Source organism: Oryctolagus cuniculus, chromosome 9 (assembly GCF_051225735.1).
Source record: "Oryctolagus cuniculus isolate XC-2025 breed Fujian yellow rabbit chromosome 9, ASM5122573v1, whole genome shotgun sequence".
Taxonomy (NCBI): Eukaryota; Metazoa; Chordata; class Mammalia; order Lagomorpha; family Leporidae; genus Oryctolagus; species Oryctolagus cuniculus.
This window is the reverse complement of record NC_142875.1, coordinates 116,979,509-116,998,939: the sequence shown is the minus strand read 5'-3', so window position 1 is coordinate 116,998,939 and position 19,431 is coordinate 116,979,509. Positions and strand designations below refer to the sequence as shown.

The following is a 19,431-nucleotide window of genomic DNA, read 5'->3' as shown; positions in this document are numbered from 1 at the left end:
TCTGCAGGATCCTAAGCCCTCTCTTTTAGGGCAAATGAGAACTAGCTTCCCTTCCCCAAATGGTAGGAGACCTTTGGAAATGTAGAGGTTCCTCTGGGGCTGTAAGCTCCCTTATTGTAGTAAGTGTGCAGTGTATTAGGCCTGTCTGGTGACTTTCAGTCCTAAGTGCAACTTGATAGGCATAAGCACCCAATACTGAATATATAAATTGATTGACCATAGCTTGGCAGAATTATTATATGCTTAAGAAGACAGATCAATTTTTTTGTTAATTAATCCATTTAACTATACAAAAGATGACACTACAAGGACTTTGACCTTGAAATTGTCTATGGATGCAGTTCCTCAATATAAAGTAGTTGTGGACAGAATAATGTCATTAAACATTTGTGACTTGCTTTATTTGGGGGAACATTTATAAATATCTTTTTTTTTTATTAGTAAAGTAACGTCTATATATTCTTTTTGTGACTATTATTTTTTATTATTTAAAATGTTAAAGTCAGTTGAATTCATGTCTAACCAAACAGAATTGAATTTCATTCTGGGCTGTGAAGATTGAAATGATTAACATTTACAAAGGAAAAACAAGCAGGCTATTTCCAGATGAGTTTTATGTTTACAAGTTGTGGAAAGATTGCTTACTTTAACCAGTGAAATAGATCTTGGGAATGATGAACTTTTAAAACAAGATGGATTGTGGCCAATTAGATCTAGAGACACAGAAAATGGGTTATTTAAAAAAAGAAAGCCCAGGAAGGATAGACTTGCACTGAGAGGCTATTTTGAATATGAATATTATGGAGCTTTTTTTTTGTTGTTGTTAGATTCTCAGATCTATAGTTGCAGCGTTTGAATTAGTTGATATATCAGGTTTGCTCATCTACTTACTGCGGTCTATAGCTGTGTCATTACAGGATGCGTTGTCTCCTACATTGCTCACCATTACCATCCAGATTTATAGAATTCTGATCTTGTTCAGTGTGTCAGTTTTCTTTCCTTACGCCTGAAAAAAATGTCTATACTTTGTTGCTTCCCTTTGTGACTTGTTTCTTGCTTAGGCCCCAAGTTTCTGCCTAACTGGTTGGAGGAATACTGCTGGGTTTGCCACTGTAATTTGTTTAATCAGGTCCAGGTCATGGGAACAGAGCATTGACTCTGAGAATGATTTGCCCTCAGCTGAGGTCTGGCCACCCCAGAGATTAGACTTCACATAACAGGAGCCACAGCATCCTGTCTCAAAGCCCGGGACAGGCAGTCCTGAGAGATCATTCTGGGAAAAAAAACTGGAAATTAACCTGAAAATGGAGGAAGCTGGTGGGTAGACTGGAACAAAGTACGTGACATACTTGAATGGCAATTGCAACAGGCACGTACCTTACCTCAACTGTTTTGCTTTAGTTGAAATGAATTGAAAAATATTTGTATTGCTTCTACTTCATAAAAAATCATACTCGCATACCAGTCTAATCCTTCCCTTTGGACATTACTAAAACTTTGACTGTAAAATTTTACTAACTTGAGGTTTAGATTATAATTATTAAATCTATTTATTGAAATCCAGTTTCTGTAATAGGAAAATAAACACAACCTTTAAAAGAATCTTACTTCATAATAAAGGGAACATTTTTATATTCTCCAAAGATATCTCTTGATATTGAAAAAGAGGCAGACCGTTGGAATAATGGGCTAGTAACATAAATCTACCCCTTCCTGTTTGCTCAAACAGATGATTGACTTAGTATTTGTATAAATATCTTTTGTCTCCCGTATTCAACATGCCACTGAGGTTTCATAAAATTATATGTAAGAGGCACTTTGGTCCCATTTGATGCAGAAAAAAAAATATCCCATAGAGAGTAATTAAAGTCCCTCACTCCCAACTTTTCTTAAAAAATAGTTTGTTGACCTCCAAAAGACTTGGTGTACAGTCAAGGATAAGCATGCAAATAAAACCAAACTATTGAACCATGATAATATTCTTTGGGTATTATAATTTTAAGTGTGCTTGCATATATTCAATTCAAAGTACTATAGGATTAAGATAAATCTTGCCATGTGCAACAGGATTCCTAGCGACTGACTTAGAGTTGTTGCAAATTCAGTTAGAAAACAACATTTGGGAAATCTGGTGTTTATTGGGTAACACAGTCTAGGGTGGGGGTTGGTGTAGTAAGAAATGAGGTTCTCATAACATTCTCATGAAAGTTCTGTGGCCAGATGGAAAAAAATAAGTCTTTGTGTCCTTATCATGTTTGTGTAATAATAATAAAAAGTTACTGCACAAAAGAATTGTGCAACAGAAAGTAGTCTTAGAGCTTTCAAAGACTGCAATACACAGGACATGCATGTCATTTAATTGTGTGCTGATTTACCTGTTCAGACATGTCTTTGCTGTCCCTGGGTGTTTATCAGATGTTCAAGTACAATTACAATAAAGATCTCAAGTGCTTAGCAAAATACATATATGTATTTTGTATAATATATAGTAGGTGAAGATAAAGCAGTAAGGTTTGTTTTAGAGAGATACATGCATAAGAAATAAATGGCATTTTCTAAACTTATGCTTTCAACTGTTAAATTTTAACTAAAAAAAATTAACTTTGCTATTAAAAATCTGTTTTGCTCTACCAGTGTTGAAATTTAAAGCATGTTAAATGATCAAGTTTTATCAGAATATGTGCATTTCAACTGTTGGTTACCTTGGAGGTTGCCTACACACTTTTAGGCAGGTTGAAAATATGATAAGCTTATTGAAACAGTAACTAAATCTTTTTACCTTCACCTGGCAATCTTTCAAGGAATATAAATATATATATTTTTAATCCTCTTCTCTCCTTCAACTCTTACCATATTGATAATGGTTCCCAAATATTAGAGCATTTATAGTACAAAAAAAAAGCATACCAAATAATTAAATACTATCTCTGTGTTGCAGGAACAACCAGAAATCAAAACAAGAATGAACTTCCAGAGACTCCTTCCTTTCTGACTAACCCAACCACACCCATTACAAGAGGACAAGGTTCAAGCTTCCCTTAAGCAGTGGCTCAGATTTTTTTTTTTCAGTGTTTTTTTTTCCCCCCAAAAATACCACATATTCCATTCCCTTCTTTCCTGTAATAAGTGCTTTACTGATGGGTACTTTTGAGAGTTCATAAGCCAATCCCTCACTAATTTAATACCCCTCAAAACTAACAGCAGTTAGTGTATTAGGAGTACAAACATGGTGGTAGGCATTGTGGCACAGTGGGTTTAGTCACCACTTGAGATGCCTGCATCCCATGTAAATCAAGTCCAGTCTCTGCTTCAGATTCAGCTTCCTGCCAATGTGTCTGGTGAGATAGCCGATGATGGCCCAAGTATTTGGGTACCAACCACGCATATGGGAAACCCAGGTAGAGATCCTGACTCCTGGCTCCCGTGTGGCCCAGTCCCAGCTGCTGGAGGTATTTGGGAAGTGAACCACTGGATGGAAGATCCCTCTCTTTCTGTCTCTTCCTCTCCATCACTCTGCCTTTCAAAAAATTTAAATATATATATATATATATATTTGGAAAAACAAAACAGTGTAACAAAAGGACAAAATTATTGAAATAAAACAAGCATACAAACCTCAAGGAACTTATGGATTATCTAGTAAGTTTCACTGTGAGATGATGGAGCTTGAATGCAGGAAAGTGGGTCCACGTGAAGGGACATACCATATAGAAATAGCTATGCTTTATAAAAGTGAGTGATGATACTGTGGAGTAACCTAGGGCCAAGGATTCCCATAGCTGCAAATACTCAGGGGCTGGAAAAGGGCATACAATACTTTTTTTTTTTTTTTTTTTGACAGGCAGAGTGGACAGTGAGAGAGAGAGAGAGACAGAGAGAAAGGTCTTCCTTTGCCGTTGGTTCACCCTCCAATGGCCGCCGTGGCCGGCGCACCGCGCTGATCTGATGGCAGGAGCCAGGAGCCAGGTGCTTTTCCTGGTCTCCCATGGGGTGCAGGGCCCAAGCACTTGGGCCATCCTCCACTGCACTCCCTGGCCACAGCAGAGAGCTGGCCTGGGAGAGGGGCAACCGGGACAGAATCCAGCGCCCCGACCGGGACTAGAACCCGGTGTGCCGGCGCCGCTAGGCGGAGGATTAGCCTAGTGAGCCGCGGCGCCGGCCCGGGCATACAATACTTTCATCCACCAAGCATTCCTCCTTCAATGGCTTCACAAAAGGTGAAAGTGAATTTGTCTTGGGGTGCCATCCTCCTTTGTTTCAGAAGGATTCACATTTCCTGAGTTAAGTAGTTGGAAACTAAGTTCTTTTTTTAACTGTATATTTTAAAAGTTAAATATCCACTATTACCCTCAGGAAAGTCCATTGATAAAGTCATTCTTTTTTTTTTTTTTTAAGGTTTACTTATTTATTTATTTGAGAGGTTGAGTTACAGAGAGAGAGAGACAGAAAGGTCTTCCATCCTATGGTTCACTCCCCAAATGGCTGCAACAACTGGAGCTGGGTGATCCGAAGCCAGGAGCCAGGAGCTTCCTCCTGGTCTTCCATGTGGGTGCAGGGACCCAAACATTTGGGCCATCTTCCTCTGCTTTCCCAGGCCACAAGCAGAGAGCTGGATTGGAAGAGGTGTAGCTGGGACACGAATCAGTGGCCATACGGGATGCTGGCACCGCAGGTAAAGAGTTAGTCTACTATGCCACAGCACTGCCCCAGTAAAGTCATTAAAAAATAGATTCCTCAGTCTGCCAAATTCTTTGGGGGCTACATGCTTCTTGGAGGAGATTTTGGTTACTTGACCTGGCTCTGCTTCGTCTAGCTGAGCCTCAGACAGGGGCTAGGAATATGGTATTCATGAGCGAGAAGAGATAGAAGAGGGGAGCTTGGATCTAGAGAAGATGTGCTTTGTGTGTTTCCACCTAGGTTTAGCTGAGGCCTATGTGATGATTCTGGATAACTGGTTGCTGCCTACTATGGATTCATTTTGGGGACAGGCCTTTGGCATGGATGCCTATATCCCATATTGGAGTGGCTGGGTTTGGGTCCTAGCTCTGCAGCTTCCTGCTCATGTGTGCAGGAGGCAGCAGGTGATGGATCAAGTGGTTGGGTTTCTGACACCCATGTGGAAGACCTGGATTAAGTTCTCTATTCTTGGCGTAGGCCTGGCCTAGTCCTGGCTGTTGCTGGTATTTGGGGAGTGAGTCAGTGGGTGGAAGATCTCTGTCTCTGATGGATGAATCACTAAAGAGATGGCAATTTGCTTTGAATATTTCCATCCAGACTTAGATGGAGTCTTATGTGATGATTCTGGATGATGACTGGTTTCCGCATACTCTGGATTCATTCTTGACTTAGAAATTATCTTGGTTAAGGGCAATGGAGTTATGCCAAGGCAGCTTCCTTCCCCTTTCCTTGAGGTTAGGTATATATCATTCTAGATCTAGAGTACAGATGGGTGGAGTGGGCATTTCTAGGTTAATTGGCTGAAATGTTATAGACCAATGGTACCATTAAGAGTTTCTGTATTACCTTTGCAGTCTCACAGAGTGAAGGATGAAATGATCAAAGAAGAGCCTATGGGTATTTCTGTACTGGCAAGCTTCAGACAGAAACTATGCTTTCTGGTTATTAGTGTAATATTACTAATATACTAATAGCAAAACCAACTTTTTACTGTTTAAAACTAAATGGCTTATTTTTAGAATGGCTCTAAACATGTTATTAAAATTTACTACATTTATAATACATTTAATTCCCCCCCCCTTTTTTTTAGAAAGAAAGGGTGTTATGGTGGTAAAATTGATCTCTGCCACACTAACTTTGTCTAACAATAGTCAATTTTTCAGTAACACAGTATTTTTCTGAGCTGATACTACAATGTGATGGGTGCTGTGGGCCAGTGGGTTAAGTCACTGGTTGGGATGCCCGCATCCCAGGGTGGAGTGCTGTTACAGCGCCAGCTCCTCTAATTCTGATCTAGTTTCCTGCTAATGTGTAGTCAGAGAGGCAGCAAGTGATAGCTCAAGTGCTTCGATTCCTGCCAAGAGACCTAGCTGGCCCAGCCCTGGCTGTTGCCATATTGGGAGAGTGAGCTGCCATTGGAAGTCTCATCTCATTCTCTCTCTCTCTCTGCTTTTCAAATAATTAAAAATAAATAAATATATTTTTTAAAATGTGAAATAAAGTGCAGAAAAAGAAAACTAGGTGAAAAGGGGATACTAAAACAGTTGAATATAATCTATGCAGGAAAGGGCTACAAATTGAAATGTGCTCCACATGCTTTTTATTTTTAAGTTATTTTCTTAAAAGATTTATTTATTTGAAAGAGTTACAGAGAAAGGGAGAGACAGAGAGAGGTCTTCCATCTGCTGGTTCACTCCCAAGGTGGCTGCAATGGCCAGGGTGGAGCTAGGCCAAAGCCAGGGACCAAGAGCTTCACACAAGTCTTCCTGTGGGTAAGAGGAGCACAAACACTTGGATCATTTTTTTGCGGCCTTTTCTGGGCCATTGGCAGGTAACTGGATTGGAAGTGAGAACAGCTGAGTTACGAACCCATGTCTCTAAGGGATGCTGGCATCTCGGGCGGCAGCGTTACCTGCTATGCCACAATGTTGGCCCCTGAATATACTTTTTATATAGTGTATTTCTTATACTTGGAATATTTCAGGTTAGATTTCCAGAAACTAAGCTAATATTCAGCCTGCCATTGTTCTAATTTTGTTGATGATGCTGACTAGCCTTCATCTTAGAGATGGGCAGTATCAACTAAGGATTAAAAACAGACCATTGCGCCGCGGCTCAATAGGCTAATCCTCCACCTAGTGGCGCCAGCACACCGGGTTCTAGTCCCAGTCAGGGCGCAGGATTCTTTCCCGGTTGCCCCTCTTCCAGGCCAGCTCTCTGCTGTGGCCCGGGAGTGCAGTGGAGGATGGCCCAAGTGCTTGGGCCCTGCACCCCATGGGAGACCAGGAGAAGCACCTGGCTCCTGCCGGCCGCAGCGCTCTGGCCGCGGCGGCCATTGGAGGGTGAACCAACGGCAAAGGAAGACCTTTCTCTCTGTCTCTCTCTCTCACTATCTACTCTGCCTGTCAAACAAAACAAAAACAAACAAAAAAACACAGATCACTGCAAGGAAAGAAGCCAGGGCTCCTGACTCCTGGTTCCTGTTTTCAATATACAGTCTTGTCTCTGAAAATCTTCCACCTGCTTGGAGTCTTCTCTTCGGAATTTTAATTGGGAGAAACCTCCCACAAAGAAGTTACCTTCAACATTATGTGTTTGCCACCATGAGGGTGAAAAACTGTATTTGCATTCTGCCACTTTTGAGATTGGTATATAAGACATTGCAAAATTCAGAGAAGCAGTTAGCTGGTCCCATTTAAATTGTCTCTCAGGACAGCTTTGGTGCAGCAGTTAAATCTCTGCTTGGAACACCTGCATTCCATATTGTGCCTGATTCAAAGCCCAGTTACTCTGCTTCCAATCTAGCCTCCTGCTAATGCACACCCTGGGAGGCAGTAATTTTGGCTCAAATATTTGGGTCCCTGCCACCCAAGTGGGAGACCTGGATTGAGTTCTGGGCTCCTGGCTTCTTCCTGGTCAGGTATTGTAGGCATTTGAAGAGTGAAGCGGGGGATGGGAGATTGCTCTATCTTTGTTTCTGTCTGCCTTTCAAAGAAAATTCAAATGTTTTTCTTTCTTTCCCATATACCAAATGCAAAACCTCTTACTTTTAATTTCTTTGAGTCCCTTAGAGCTCAGAAGCTTGTTTGCTGAGAAATTTCTCCCTCATATGTAATTACCACGTCCAGAACCATCCCCATGTTGTTGGTGATGGCCTGAACCCAAGCATACGCCACGTGATGTGAAGATTAGCACCCGCGGGGCCTCCAGTTCACTTCCCACTCAACCCAAATGCTGAATGGATTTGGGAACAGCAGATTTATTTAGCAGCAGCTCGTTTGTAGTTAGAATCACCTTAGTGACTTTTGGATATAAAACACTCATTTGCCTAATTTAAATACCCAGGCTTGGCTGAGAAACAGTAAAAACAGCATATTTTGTTATGCCTGTTAATATTTCTGAGATCTGTACCCTGAGGCTCTTTCTACTTGGTTGAATGTGTAAGGAAACTATGTCTATGCAGTGAATCACAGCAGCAGTCTGCATCTTGTGGCTACCCTTACCTTACCAAGGGTCCCCTGGCTGGCACACTTGTCAACAACACGTTTGTTTACAAGACTGGCATTGGTGAGTCCTGCACACCTTTGCAAGGCTCATTTGGTCCCTGCACTTCTGCTGAGGGTTCCCAGTAGTGCTAGAGGTGTTTCCTAGAAGCTACGTACAGGTACACATGCTCAAGTAGCCCCCTGCCTCTGAACAGGTGCTCAGCTCTGGACAAAGCTGTCGTTATTCTACACAACCAAAACCCAGAGCTTCAATCCCAGGCTGTAGCAGGCAAAAGCCATCTGCCCATCTGTTAAATCAGCTTGACTAATAGAAGCTTCTACAAACCACTGAAGTCAAGATGCTTTGCCAAGTAGTAAAGTCTACAGTTCTGCCACCTGTCCTGATCCCACCAAAAGTTGTTGAGGTGGATCTGTTATTTTCTTCCTCTAATTCTACCTCTTTTATTTTATTTCTCAATGTTGGTAGCCAATTCATCAAATTGTGGGGTCTCTATGGAGGCCCCCATATAATATCATTCATTACCTTCTGGATTTTTAGTGTTCTTTGAGGGACAGAAATTAAGAGAGGGCGAGGGAGAGAAGGGAAAAGCGGAGAGAGGGGGAAATAAAGAGGGAAAATAGAGAGAGGAAGGGAGAGAGGGAGGGGAGAGTTGGGGGGAAGGGAGAGAAGAAGGGAGGCAGAGAGGGAGTGCTCTCATCTGCTGGTTCACTCCTCAATTGCCCGCAATATCTAGGGCTGGGCTGAAGCAGGTGCTAGCAACCTGGAGCACAATCCAGGTCTCCCACATAGAGGGAAGGAACCCAGTTGCTTGAGCCATCACTGCTGCCTCTTGTTAGCAGGAAGCTGGAGTCAGGAGCCAGAGTCGTCATCAAACTGCGACACGCTGATGAGAGTGGTGGGCGTCTTAACTGCTGAACTAAACTCTTGCTTCCTAGCCTCATCTGCATTTTGAACAAATTGAGAAATAAGGTGAGCGGCTAAGATCGGATGTCCACATATAGTCATTGCTACCCATAAAGCCTTTATTCAAGAACCATATGGACCTCTTACAGAATTCTACGGTGAAAGAGCAGCACTGGCTTGGAGTCCATATGGAGTATTTCAATTTCCCACCTTTATGGAGGTGAAGAAGGCAGAGGTCCTAGCTCTTTTCAGAAGTACCAGGTTAACCCTATCATGTTGTACTGTTTTGTAACTCAAAAGTCATTTTGCTCAGTAGTTTGGGATTCAACAGTACTGCTTGTCTATAATAAACTAGATGTCAATGGAATCAGAACTTACCTTTTCCTATGGTGTTTAGGGTAAAACAAGTACTTTGCTAATTACAGAAGATTTTTGTTTTTCCAGAAACACTGGTCAAGTGTGTTAAATCAGTGGCCAATCAGTCAAGCTCCCAGTGGTAAAACAAGAGCTATGTTCTACCTTGGTTGGACTTCCAAAGGCAGCTGAGTGGCATTTCAGCTTATTGCTATTATGTTTGCTGTGGTGTTTGGTGGTGTTGCTGACATTAGTGTGTATGTATGGATGCCTGTAGCAGTGAGGAGGGAAGTTGATGACAAATATCCTCTTTTAGCAGTTAGAGCACAGTTCCTGTGAAGGAAATTTGTCCTTGACTAGAACGCATGTGAGGTAAAATTCAAGGCACTGGCTAAAGCCTTAATTGGGAAACAAGGAAAGAGTATGAATATGGGAGGAAAATAATACTCTGAAATAGAACTCGTATTCAAAAAAATAATCCCAAAAAAACTGGCCAATACTGAAAAAAATGTAATTCGCTTAGAAATTGTAAACTAGTCTTCTAAAAATACTTATTTATTTGAAAGGCAGAGTGACAGGGAAAGAAAACAGAGGTCTTCTACCCACTGGATCACACTCCCCAAATGCTGGGGTTAGGCCAGGCTGAAGCCAGGAAGCACAAACTCCATTCAGGTTTCTAAGGTGGCAGGAACTCAAGTATTTGGGCTATCATCTGCTGCCTCTGAGGCACAGTAGCTGGAAACCTGATCCGAAGCATAGAGTAGCCAGTACGCGAACCTGACACTCTGCTATAGGATGCAGGTGTTCCAAGAAGGGGCTTAAACTGCTGGGCCACAACACCTGCCCAACTAGTCTTTTTCAATACAAAAGAAACTAAGAGCAGAGATTTAGAAGTATCATATTTAAGAAAAAGGTCTACAAAATATAGTACAATGCAAGCAGTGTTCATCTTACATAGATGCTGGATTCGTTCTTTTTTTTTTTTTTTAACCACATTGAATGGGCCAAAGGATTTTGTACTATTATTAATTAAACTTTATTTGCAAAAAATTACAGTAGAGCTTTAAAAACTTATCACTATTTTTATTTTTAGTGAGTAAAAACTGTTTTGTCCCAATGTAAGACTTTATCTTAAGTGAGATCACATGCATTCACAATCAATAATTTTGCCTAATAATAGAAAAACATATGGGTAAACCTAAATAATAAAAAACCATATGGGTAAACCTAAATTCAGTTAATTTGTAACACGTTTCTATGGAAAGTTATCCTTTGGAGTTGATTTTAGAATTAAAATAAGATTATGAAGGAAAGTAAAGGCAAGAAAGAAATACATTTTCAAGTTGAAACTTCATCTCCATCGATAACACTTCTACAAAGAACTACTTTAGATAATTTAAATTACTATTTGAATTTGTGAGAATTCATTCATTATGCAATTAAACAGTTTTGACTTTTCAAAAACTATGATCACTGTAAGGCTGACTTATCTGTTAAAAACAAATGGTATGTTATTGAAATTCATAGATTTTTAAAAGCAATAATTTTAGTTTTTGTTCATATGAAATCCCTTTTAGAGTCAAATCAAAAACTCAATTTTAGTACTTTATTTCTTGCTTTATAGGGTTGCAATAAAATTAAGAAATGATCTAATATCTACCCAAGTGTTTCCTGTCATTTACATGGGAGACCTGGATTGTGTTCCTGGCTCCCAACTTCATCCTGACCCAGTCCCAGCTATTGTGGGTATTCGGGGAGTGAACCAGTGGATAAGAGATGGTTTGCACATGCTCGCTCTCTCTCTCTCTCTCTCTGTGTGGTCTCCAAAATAAAAAAAAAAATGAAAACAAAACATTGCAAAGGTTTTAAAATATTAATAAAAATTACATGACTCTCCAGGAGGAAATGCTGTTCCACTTGGTTTTATTTGGTTATGGAATATTTATTCTCAGAGTATCTCTCAGGCCCAGCAGCATGAAAATACAATATGTAGCTGTGATACAATTTTTTTTTCTTTTTAGATATTTGTGAACAAGAAACAAGGAACCTATACAACCTGCAAGCTAAATACTCATTGTATAGAGTGGTGGTCCTCCCTGCCACTTACCAATTTCCACTTCTCCTCTCCCCAGTCCATCAATACTGAATTTCCTAGTCAATTCTGAGTAGAGTGATATGAGTTGCTTGTAGGCTGGAACATGTTCCTACATAAACAGACTCCTTAGAGCACCCTTCCCCTTGACCACCACTCTTGGTGATATTCCAGATGGCAGGAAGTTGTCAGCTTTGGCCTTGGAGTGAGAGGAGCAGGGAGCAGAACCCCCAGCTGACTCTTGACTGGCATGTAGCATCCACCAGAAAAAAAACAATCTTGGCTGTTTGAAGCTATGAGATTTGGGATTGTTTGTTACCATATGACAACTTAATTTATACTTCCTGCTATGCCAGAAGATCAAGAATAAATTATCATTTTAAGACTGGAAAATAAAATCTTCACAATGGGTAGAAAAAAAAGTAGATCAGAACCAGAGTTTAGTCAGTGATTAGACAGGTCACAGCAGAGAGGGCAGAGATCCAGGGACGGGGCAGATCCAACAGGTTGGCGCAGATGGTCAGTGAAGGTGCCAGCTAGGCAGTGAGCCACAGGAAAGTCATGAGACAGTCTCAGTGCGGGAGACTCATAGCAGCCACGGAGGTGCAATGTGACCTAGCGTTTGGGTCAGGACCAAAAAGCTGTGGGTTTAGTCAGAAAGAATCAAAGGAGAGCCCATTTACTACAACAATACTTGGTCATTGTCCAAGTAGATTTGTTGATTGGCCCACTAGAATTAAGCTTAATAAATACCCTGTGACCGGGAATGTCTTAAATTTTGAAGCTTGGGGTGGCACTGAATCATCAGATGACAAATAAACGTCTCCAGATTAGAAGAGTATCAGAAGGGAGTCAAGTGAATCATCACACATTGAAGATTTTGTGAATGGAAGAATAGGGTTTTGAATTAGATATGAGAAAAACGAGTTTCTGTTTGGTTTCTCTACCTGTTACCTCTAAGACAGAAGCTATTTGGCTTTGACATGGTCATGACTCTTTCCTAAGCTTGAGAGTGCTTGGTATTGTATTCTGGCTTCAGGCCCCTTCATAGACTTCCATTTAAACTCCTGGACAAAACAAGTCCATTTATGGTGCAGATGTGAAGGCTTGTGTTATAGTTTGCTGGGGCTGCCGTTACTGAGTATGACAAACTGGGTGATGCAGATGAGAAATCTTTATTGTTTCACAGCTCTGGAGGCTACCAGTACAAGAGTATTTCACCTGTCACAAGTCAGGGTAGTCTTGTCTCTCCTGAAATAGTGACTGCAACAGCTTTCTGATTTCTCTCTGCTTCCTCCTTTGGTTTAAACATTGTGAATCATCCTGAACAAAGCGGCTCCCTCTTTAATGCCCTTCACCAAGTGTTTGCCTGGTAAACTGTCATTCACCCTTTAAAATCAGATCAAGTGCTACTGTCTCCAGGGCCTTTCCTTGACAACCTGAATCACATTGAGGCAGCCAGTTTCTTTCTGCTTCCATACAGCATTATGTATACCCGTGGCAATCATCGGGCGCTCAATAAATGTTTAAATGAATATTTGAATTATTTATAAGAAAAATCCTATAAAGTAGTTTCTCTTCTAAAAGTTTTAGGGAATTTCCTATTTCTGTATGCTCTGCTGAATTAAATGGGTCTTTCTTTAGAATAATCTCCTTATATCTGTGCCATTTATAACTCCAAAGGACTACCCGGACTTTTTTTTAGAAATGTAATTCATAAACAACATGGCATGAATACACAATTTACAACTGTCTGTCAAACCAGGTAGAAATCTATAGGGTCCTCATATCTTCTTAAAAGATTAGAGAGCAGGTATTTGGCCTAGCAGTTAAGATGCCAGTTGAGATACCCATGTCTTGGGTTTGGCGTTGTGGCCTAGCAGGTTAAGCCTTTGCCTGCAACACTGGCATCCCATGTAGTACCAGTTCAAGACTCAGCTGTTCCACTTCTGATCCAGCTCCCTGCTAATGCTTCTGGGAAAGCAGCCGAAGATGGCCCAAGTGCTTGGGCCTCTGTGCCCATGTGGGAGACCTTAAAGAAGCTCCTAGCTTAGGCCTGGCCTGGCCCAGTGCTGGCCATTGCAGTCATTTGGGGAATGGAAGATCTCTCTCTCCTTCTTTCTCTGTAACTTTGCCTTTCAAATAAGTAAAAAATAAATCTTAAAAAACAAAACAAACAAAAATATTAAAAATACCCACATCTCAGATCAGAGAACCTGGGTGTGATGCTTAGCTCTAACTTCTTGCCAATGCAGATTCTGGAAGGCAGCTGTGAGGCTCACCTAGTTGGAACTCTGCTCCCCATGTGGGAGAACAAGATTGAATTCCGGCCTTTGAGCATTGGCCAGAGTCTAATTCTGGCCATGGTCGGCATTTCGTGAGTGAATGAGTTGGTAGGAGCTCTCTGTCTCTCTGGCTCTAAAATGAATGAATGACTAAATGAAGAATGTTCTACCATCCTTATCAATATAACTACCTAGAACTGCTATGAGCATCTCTTGACAAGTCGGAGAACCTCACCTCCAATGCAAGACCCTGGAATGTAACCACACCTTAGCAATCTAGGCCATGGGGATGAGGCATCCGCCCTGGGTTAGACACGTGACAGCAGGTGAATGACAATCAGAGTGGACTGAGACCTGGAGTGGAGCAATTCAAGAATGTGGCAAAAACAATTGGCAAGGCCCCACGACAGCATCAATAGGGTCATGGAGGAAGCTTCAGCTGCTCGCAGAGCCAATGTGCCTGTCTTAGGTAGGGATTAACTGTTGCAAAGTGGGTTGATTACCTTCCCTGTAAGAAAGCACTGACAGCAAAGCCCAACAGCAGGCAGCCGAGCCGTCCACCTTCTACCTGCCTCCGACGCTCACGCCATCGCTTCTCTGGCACCCTTCTCCAAAAGGTCATCCCGTTTACTTTGCTGCAGGCTACTTCATTCTGGCTTCCATCACATAATGGAGTGCAGCCTTTGTTCAGGTCACCCGTGACCTCTTAACTGTCAAAGCTGTGATGCTTGTGTGTCTTTATCTCACTCAGACTTCTGCTGCATTTCACGCTGCTGATGAAGATGGTCTCCCTGAAACTCCTTAGCCCTCAGTTTTCCACCTGTTCCTTTACCATTCTCCATTCCACCCAGGCTTCTGCCCTCCCACCCTGTACATGTTGATGGCCTCACTGTCACTCCCTCATCCCCTCCGGGGTGCCTGTGTCACGCACCAGTTTCTGTCTTGTGCACGCTCAACAATTTTCAGAGCTTCATAGTTTTACATCCTGAGGGTCATCATTGCCTGAGATCCCATGGGCATTTGAGGTTCAACCCATGTAAAACTCATTTCCAGGTTCTCACCCACACATTTCTTCAGGTGGTGACATAATGGTCTTCCAGTCACTCATGGGAATCATCTTGGTCTACTCCTTGCTTCCCATTCTCTCCTATCTGAGCCATCACTTATCCTACTGATTTTTACTTCTAACTTTTCCTTGCATTTGTCTCCACCTCTCCCTCTCTCTACTGCCCCTGAATTAGTTCAGGCCTTTCAACTCTTTAGTCTGGACTTCTGTAAAGCTTTCTAACCCATCTCCTTATTTCTAGTTTCTTATTTCTTGAACCGGTGCTCCACAGATCAGCCAGTTATCTAACTAGAACCCAAGTGCAAGTACATTGTCTCCTGCTTCGTGCCCACAGGTGGCTTAAATAGCACCTAGGGATCCTTGAGACTTGAGCAACTAGACCATCTGAAGAAGACTTGACTTAGAGGCTAAGGAATGACTATGCATAGTTTAAATATTTTAGAAATCTGCAGCTCTACTGGTGTGTACCTAGTGCACGCTGTGTAATGTTTTCTATTTGTGCCTTAACTCCTATCCTGTCTCTGACCACCACCTGCTACCTTCTATGCATCCTTCAAAGTGAGCTCAGATGTCTCTTCCTCCAGGAAGTCTTCTTGTCACCTCCCTCAAATACTTGTTTCTATGTCTTCTTTTACATCATGGATAAAAATATCTCTGCATTTTCCACATTAGTTTTATAAAGACCAAAGGCTGTAGACTCCTCATGGAAGGTGGCTGTTCAAAAAACTGTGTTACGGAGAGCGTGGCTGGGGTATGGTGAAGGTTATTGTGAAGGGAGTAGTTGGGTGCCAGGGAGGATCTGGAACCTAAATAAGTAATTCTTTTTTTTTTTTTTTTTAAAAAGATTTATTTATTTGTTTGAACAGTATAGTTACAGAGAGAGAGAGAGAGAGACAGACAGAGAGAGAGGTAGGTAGGTGTCTTCTGTCTGCTGGTTCACTCCCCAGATGGCCGCAATGGCCGAAGCCAGGAGCCAGGAGCCTCCTCCAGGTCTCCCACGTGGGTGCAGGGGCCCACGGACTTAGACCATTTTCTACTACTTTCCCAGGCTGTAGCAGAGAGCCGGAATAGAAGTGGAGCAGCTGGGACTCGAACCGGCGCCCATATGGGATGTCAGTACTGCAGGTGGTGGCTTTATTCACTACGCCAAAGCGCCAGCCCCTAGTAATTCTTTATTTTCATTCTGGCTCTTTCATTATAATTTTTACAAAGTGAAACTGGGTCAAAATGTCAATATATAGAATGAGACACAACTAGCAACCTGAGGCATATGGTTGTGAAAGGTTGAAAGGCAAACCTATTCCTTTATTTTGTGAGGCTGAGAGCCAGCGTAAACGGGCCTTTAAAATGTGCCTAAGCTTGCCAGGGTCACCTCTTTCCTCCCGTTAAATTACATCATATTGACTGTCTTCTGGGAGCACCGTGGGTGAACATCCAGGTGCCCTCAAGGACTGCTCCATTTCTAAGAAGTGTGGGACCCTGTCCTGGTATTCAGGGTATGCAATAGATAATTGTTAATTGATTCACTTATTTCCCGAGTCATTCTGCAAAATATTGGAAACTGATTACAATAAGGATATATATAATAATGATGAAAGATAGGCTGTAAGAGAAGAATGAAGAAAAATAATGCAACTAAGAAAAGTCTAAGAGCAATATAGTTGGGAACTTGGTCATTCCATTGTTTATCCTTTTATTCATCACCACATGTCTAGCGGGCCTCTCCTATGACTAGCCGTACACTGGGCTCAAACTGGCTTTGAGGTTCTTGGGATGCCAAATCAGCAGGGAAACGTGATCAGTCAGGGAACGTAACGTCAGATACGAGGAAACAGTTTCCTCTGGAAAAGGAAGCTTTCTTGGACATTAAACTAACAAAAGGGGAAAAGCTTACAGGGCATTGCATGTATAGTCCACAATGTGTCCAAGGCCAATGCCCTCAACAGCGTACAGTCATAAATATAGAAGCCAATTTTATATGTTTTCATGTGTGACTAAATAAATATGGCTCATTGGGCAGGTTCTAGACAAATCAGAGTATGATACACATATGACATTCATAGATGTGTACGTAACACATTTAATGGGACTTTAGTGAGAGTAGAAAACTGGAAATAAGGATATTTGGGTCTGTCCCAGTCTTACCAGTAATTAAATACATTATTGATGCCTCTATGTCTTTTTTTTATTTTTATTTTTTGACAGGCAGAGTTAGACAGTGAGAGAGAGAGAGAGAGAGACAGAGAGAAAGGTCTTCCTTTTTCCGTTGTTTCACCCCCCAAGTGGCCACTATGGCCAGTGTACTGCGCCAATCTGAAGGCAGGAGCCAGGTTCTTCCTCCTGGTCTCCCATGTGGGTGCAGGGCCCAAGCACTTGGGCCATCCTCCACTGCCTTCCCAGGCCACAGTAGAGAGCTGGACTGGAAGAGGAGCAACTGGGACTAGTACCCGGGGTGCTGGCGCTGCAGGCGGAGGATTAGCCAAGTGAGCAGCGGCGCCGGCCGCCTCTGTGTCTTAACTGTAAATTGACCATCCCTATAATTATAATGCTATCCTACTTCCTACAGTGTTGCTATGAGTTCTACAGAGATAATCATAGGAAGTACTTTGTAAATTGTTATGCAACTGCTATTTCTACAAAATTATGAGCTTTGATGGGAAAACTTCATCTGGTTTGTTTCTGAACTCCAGCATCCCATCTCCTCCCCACAGGAGGAAGCAAGTAACAGATGTTGATCAGTAAGGTAGAAGAAAGGATGGAGGAGAACAGAACAGTGCCCTGTTCATGCTGCTTGAGATAACTTGACTATTCAGCATTCATTACATTATTGAAATTTCTGTTTTCTAATTATTAAAACTAATTATAGAGTTGAAGGATAATGAGGAGTACAAAAACTGTAATTGAGATGGGGAGAGCTCTCTTGGGTGGTAAGGAGGAGTTCCCTTCAACAAGACACTCAGCGTGAGGGTTGCTTTCTGTAAAACTGAGCTGAGAACACTCAGTGGGGAGTGAGCATTATGCCTCAGGGCTAAGATGCCCATGTCCACACAGGCGTGCCTAGATTGATTTCCAGATCCTGGGAGGCAACAGTGATGGTTCAAGTAATCGGGGTCCTGTAGTTAATATAGGAGATGTAGCTTGTGTTCCCAGTGCCTGACTCTGGCCCTAACTCAACTCCATCTGTTGTGAGCATTTGGATAGTGAATCAGTGCATGGAAGCACTCGTTCGTTCTCTCTCTCTCTCTTCCTCAAATTTGAAAAAGAAAAAACAAAAACAAAACCAACCCAGTGTGCAGTGTATGTGATGAGATGATATAAAATGTTTTTCAAAATAGTGCCTTCTAGCCGGCGCCACGGCTCACTAGGCTAATCCTCCACCTAGCGGCGCCGGCACACCGGGTTCTAGTCCCGGTTGGGGCACCGGATTCTGTCCCGGTTGCCCCTCTTCCAGGCCAGCTCTCTGCTGTGGCCAGGGAGTGCAGTGGAGGATGGCCCAGGTGCTTGGGCCCTGCACCCCATGGGAGACCAGGAAAAGCACCTGGCTCCTGGCTCCTGCCATCGGATCAGCGCGGTGCGCCGGCCGCAGCGCGCCGGCTGCGGCGGCCATTGGAGGGTGAACCAACGGCAAAGGAAGACCTTTCTCTCTGTCTCTCTCTCACTGTCCACTCTGCCTGTCAAAAAAAAAAAAAAATAGTGCCTTCTGTATATAAAACAAAACTGATTATTCTGGAAAATTTGGACTATATATGAAGGATCTTCAAAAAGTTCATGAAAAATGCATATTATGAAATAACCATGCACAAGTTTCAGAATTTTTGAACCAATAAATGGAAAATATTTCTCTGACTTTTAAATAAAATAAATTTTTAAAGATTAAAAAACTTACCTTCTATTTCCATTTTTCCATTTTTTTAAAGGTAATAATGAAGGCAGTGGCCGGTGCCGCGGCTCAATAGGCTAATCCTCCGCCTGTGGCGCTGGCACACCAGGTTCTAGTCCTGGTCAGGGCGCTGGATTCTGTCCTGGTTGCCCCTCTTCCAGGCCAGCTCTCTGCTGTGGCCCGGGAGTGCAGTGGAGGATGGCCCAAGTGTTTGGGCCCTACACCCGCATGGGAGACCAGGAGGAGGCACCTGGCTCCGGCCATTGGATCAGCGTGGTGCGCCGGCCGCAGTGGCCATTGGAGGGTGAACCAACGGCAAAGGAAGACCTTTCTCTCTGTCTCTCTCTCTCACTGTCCACTCTGCCTGTCCAAAAAAAAAAAAAAAAAAAGGAAGTCAGGTACAATGTTGGCATCACTATATATATAATTTTTAAAGTTTTATTTTTTTACTTATTTGAAATGAAAGGGAGACAGAGAGGGAAGAGAGGGATAGAGAGGGAGAGAGAAAGAGTTATGCTCTATCAACTGGTTCACTCCTCAAATGACTACAACAGCTGGGGCTGGGCCAGGCTGAATCCTCGAACCTGGCACCCAGATTCTCTCATGCGTGGCTGGGGCCATCACCTGCTGTCTCCCAGGATGTGAATTAACATGAACTGTATCAGAA

The 19,431-nt window shown here is 42.4% G+C and overlaps 1 long non-coding RNA gene across 2 annotated transcripts in view; it reads left to right on the top strand.

Annotated features, from left to right (window-relative positions):
• Nucleotides 1-8,944: 8,944 nt before the first annotated feature.
• LOC138843632 (uncharacterized) overlaps nucleotides 8,945-19,431 on the top strand; it is a 117,334-nt gene continuing 106,847 nt past the window's right edge. For both annotated transcript variants that reach the window (XR_011378586.2, XR_016212996.1), the window contains exon 1: nucleotides 8,945-9,153. This is a non-coding gene — a long non-coding RNA (uncharacterized LOC138843632). The remainder of the gene's footprint in view (nucleotides 9,154-19,431) is intronic.